Below are 4,685 nucleotides of genomic sequence, written 5' to 3' on the forward strand. Positions count from 1 at the left end.
CTTTCCCTGTTGAGGTCAGCAGTGTCCAGCTTTGCAGAAGCATCGACTGTACTTTTTCTCTTCAGAGGGGAGAGTGATTACTGTCGAGTGATTACCATCATCCCAGGGGATCCCTCCCCTCAGAGTGGGATTGCAAGGATTTCTGGAATAAGCACTATAGAAAGTGCAGAACTCAGAGGGAAGGACTGGCGGCGGCGTGTTTGCTGGAGCTCTGGGGACACCAAGAGCTGAGTTTAGGGGAAGAACAGGAACACCTGGCCTGACCCTGGCCCTCCATGGTTCTGTGTCCCTGAAGGCATCTTAGCACAGCGTTCTGGAGATGCTGCATCTTCCCACTTCACTGGCCTCCATGCCTGGGTTTCTGAGAGGAGAGATGTTGGGGTCTTTAGTGGCCTCATATGCATTCTGAGCCCTTCTGGGTGAGAATAGTAAGAGGCAAGAGGCAAGAAAGGCAAGAACCTTCCTCTCCTTCCTTATCTTCCTTCTCTTCATATTTTTAGAGTAATTTCTCAGTGCACAGTCCTGTTCTGGGTGGTTAGGAGAGATGCCAGCTAATTCTCTGCTGTAAGAGATTGGCCAAGGAGCACTAGGAAGCATAGAGTTTGTCTGGCATGACCACATCCCAGAAACTCCCTGTGAGGCTTCTCTGCAATTAGTCTGTGTAACTGCATGGTCCTGTGCTCCAGTGAACTAGGAAGGGAATTCTCTGCACACACCTTGAATTCACCCTGGCTGGACCTTCACTGGATTTATGCTTCTTGCTGACAAGGACTCCAGGCTCTTTCCTCTCACTCTGGGGGGAGTCCCCATAGCCATCTTAAATCCTATGACCTACTAGACCTGCTACTGCCTGTTTCCTCACTTGGCTGAGCACCTACGAAGTGCCAGATGCTGCCTTTTGCATGCAGGAGAGTCCAGAGCAAAGAGGAGCATGGCATGGTACAGCTTTTCCCGGATCCGGGGTCTCCTCAGACCCTCCTAGGGGCACCCCCACATGCTACGGCCACATAGTTCACAGCGAGCCAGGGATGGTAGAGAGAGGCCTTTAGGTCTTTGTGTTACACCAGTGTCACGCAGCCCTAGGCCCAGCTGTCTGTGAAGCAGCTCCTTCTGATTCTCTCAGCCTGATTCTCCCTGGGGCCCGGACATGCCCTGTGGACAGTGAGGAATGGATTGGCATGACAACCTCCTATCAGATCCAGATCTCAGATCCTCAGGTACTCTCCTGCATACTGGCCCTGCTATTTGACTGAGTTCACTGGGCTCTGCTCAACCTCTGCCTTGAACGAGCCCTCCCATGGGGTGTCCTCATGGATTTAGGTTTTTCAGGTGACCCCATTAGTTGATCAAATGTGCCCAAGTAGATCTGAACCCAGCAGGGGCCTTTTTTCAAGTGTACTCCTGGAAAGGACCTTGTCCCTAAGTGAGAGATGTCCAAGAATCTGGCCACCAACAGAAGCATCTAGATGTACTTGGGCCTGCAGAAGACCCTGCCCAGGCACTTCTCTGAGACTTTGGCCTGTCCCTCAACCTGTCAAAGATGATCCTTTTTGTTGGACAACCATTTCTTTCTGGGGAGTTGGATCTAGGACTGGTTGAGGGTAGGCCCCTTGTCTATAGGCTTGGAGAAAAATAAGTGGTGGGTCGGACTTGGCCCTTGACCATGGTTTGCCACCCTGAAATAGAACAATGAATGTGGGCATCAGGGAAAGCTAGACCTCTCTATGAGTGATGTCCCTGATAAACGGGGTAACCTTGGATGAGTCACTTAGCCTTTTCATCTTTGTTTTTTTCATGTCTTATAACTAATCATGAGGGGTTGCTTATTAACTAATTTACTTAAAAATTACATATTAGACCACTTGTAAGAGCCACCAACTGTGCTAGGAACCAAAGATACAGCAAAAACAATATAGACATGGTCATGCCCTCATGGAGTGTGTGCCCATGAGGATGAGGAGAGATAGCCTTGGTTAAAGAAATGACCTAGCTGGGGCTGGATGGTGGTGCAGTGGTAAAACAGCCTCTGTGAGGCTAACCTCTGTGGGAAGGTTCCAGGTTCACATCTGGAGAACTCTCTGAGTATGCTGGACACATTTGTGCCCATGATCTAGAGCTTATGGTGGATCAGGGCACTCAGACCCCATAGGGGGTACCATCTCTTGCTCTCTCTTTCTCTCTCTCTCTCTGGTTCTTTCACTTATAGAAGGGATAAATAAACTCTTATAAAAGAAATAAAAAAGAAATCACCTGTCACAGTATGTGGCTCTTGGTAAGAATTTAACACATTTTACTTCTTTCCCACTGTAATACCCCAAATTCATCTTGTAGGACCCACTGGCTTCACGTTTGTTATCATTCATATCCATATTGAGTAAAAAGTTAGGAGTGTGTGGTGTAATCCAGGACTTTAATGTGTTTATAATACATTATTATGCAACACAGGCCTAATTTTAAATCATAATTTTTTCATTAACTGATCTCATTTTACTTGGTAATATCCATTTACGCATTTGAGAGCAATAAAACTACATTTCTTTTAAATATTATATGATTCAGTTGGTTCACTGATTTAGATTTTTACTACCCCCCTTTCCAAATGAGTGAGTCATACATCTTTTCAGAGATAACAAGGACCTTCAAGATCATGCAAGTCTGTGCTTCCCATCCAGCATGCCTAGTGGAGAGAACAGTGAGCAAGTGTGCCCGAGTGCTGGGTGGACCTGGGCAGGCCAGCACACTGAGAACTCTCGCCTGGTCTTAGAAATGCATGCAGAATTTGTGTTTTATTCCTCAGTTCATCCTTGGCTGCTTCATGTAGCTGAGTTTCCTTCTATATCCAAGATGCTACACCATGTCCATCTTTGGAATCCCCGTGAATATCAGCTTACTACCATATGGAGATAGGATAGCACAGTGGCAGGACCACTGCCTAGGGAGATAGACTTCTTCAGTCCCAGCTGCTTTGCTTTCTTCTGCGTGAAACTGGGAAAGCTTCGTACCCTCTCTATGCCGCACTACCTTTACCTGTAAAATGGACATGGTAGTAGTTCCTACTTGTAGGGTGAGATGAGTTGATAGGTGGACAATGCTTAGAATGGAGCCTGGCTCCTACTCAGCCAGTGTCCGATCTGAGGGATGTGCCTGGGAGTCCATTTATGTATCTTTTTGTACGTCTCTCACTAAGGTCTCTGGCATCGGTGTGCTCTCTCTGCTTTGAGAATTGTGGCCTCTCTAAGTCCCCTCCCACCCCGTGGTGGCCTCTACCTACCACTGGATCACTCTTTCTTGTTAGGAGGAACCTGGGTGGTGGAGGACTACCCCTTTGTTCCCAGGCCTCCTCCTCTCTTCCAGATCTGCTTGTAGGAGAGTATCCCAAGGGGTGGTGGTTTTTGTACCTCTGAGTCCAACCGTGAAGACCCCAGACCCCTAGCCCCTTGCTGTCTACAGCCTGAACTGTTGGTGTGCCCTGAATACATTGCTTCATGCAGACAGCCAAGGGGACATTGGCCAGTGCCCAAGCCTGCCTCCTGCTCCCGCCTGCTTTGGTTTCTGGTCTCTGCCCTACCTCCAGGCTCTTGGCTCCATCTCTTATTTATCTCATGTATTTATGAGCATGGAAGGCGCAGTCCACTAGGTTGGTATCTCTGTCCAATTTCTCTGATTTCTATCTTTGAATGGTTTACCTGACAACCTGTCCCAGGAAACTAATTCCAAAGTCCCAGCCTATCAGCCCATGTTCTGGCAAGACCTGCCACTCTCCTGAAGAAGAGGGATTTAAATGACCTTCCTTTGCTATAATATCCCTAATTACCATTGATTATACACTTATTCTGAAACTTATGCTGAACCAAGCTTAATGTATTATTTAAATAATCTTCACACATCTGTAGGGGCCACATTACCAGTAAGGAAATTTTGGCCAAGGGAGGTCCAGTGTTTGCTATGGTCAGGTAGCCTGTGCATGGTCAAACAGGGATTTCAACACTGAACCTTTGCTTTTAGAGCTAAGAATGCCCCCTCCATTTGGGAGCAGTAGAACCCATGAGCTGCCCTTAACCTGCTGTGGGACTGCCTCTACAAATCCCAATGGGGGTCTGATGAGCAGTGCCTGGGTCCATGGTGGATCGAGGAGAGACTGGCTGTCACTGTGTTACTGATTCCCTATTCTGGTGGGCAGAGTTTGGAAGCAGCAGGGACCAATCTAGTCTGGGATGTCACGGCCTGGTGAATGTCACGTGTTGAGGCCAGGCACCCTGCTGCAGGCCCAGACAATGGACAAGGAGAGCGGTTGGCAAGAACTGGGCAGATGAGTACACCCCTAGCTGGGGGGTCCATGTGCAGGCAGGCTCAGGAGAATAGGAAATGGAGTGCCAGCTGGGGAAAGAGAAGCAGAAGCCCAGTCCGAGAGCCAGAGCCAGCCAGCATCTCTGGCAGGGAGGCAGACTGGGAGAGGAGGGAGTTGTGACTTGAAGCCATAGGGCATCAGGGTCACACCTGTTCATTTCTGGCAGACCCCATTGGGTGTATTTTTACCTGCCTTGTGCTCAGTGGTGGTTGGATGGAGGATGGATGGATGGATGGGGTTTGTGGACAAGTGAGTCTTTGGGATGCCCGCTAATTCTAGTCTCCTGTCACCATCGAAAGAAGAGGCTAATTGTTTTACCCAACGCTGTGAATTAGGG

At 48.5% G+C, this 4,685-nt stretch overlaps 1 protein-coding gene across 1 annotated transcript in view; it reads left to right on the top strand.

Moving 5' to 3' along the window:
* The window catches only part of GALNT18 (polypeptide N-acetylgalactosaminyltransferase 18), a 385,132-nt gene that overhangs the window by 190,618 nt on the left and 189,829 nt on the right, over positions 1–4,685 (top strand). The gene's annotated exons all lie outside the window — the stretch shown is intronic.

This window comes from Tupaia chinensis, unplaced genomic scaffold, assembly GCF_000334495.1.
Source record: "Tupaia chinensis unplaced genomic scaffold, TupChi_1.0 Scaffold144767_1, whole genome shotgun sequence".
NCBI lineage: Eukaryota > Metazoa > Chordata > Mammalia > Scandentia > Tupaiidae > Tupaia > Tupaia belangeri.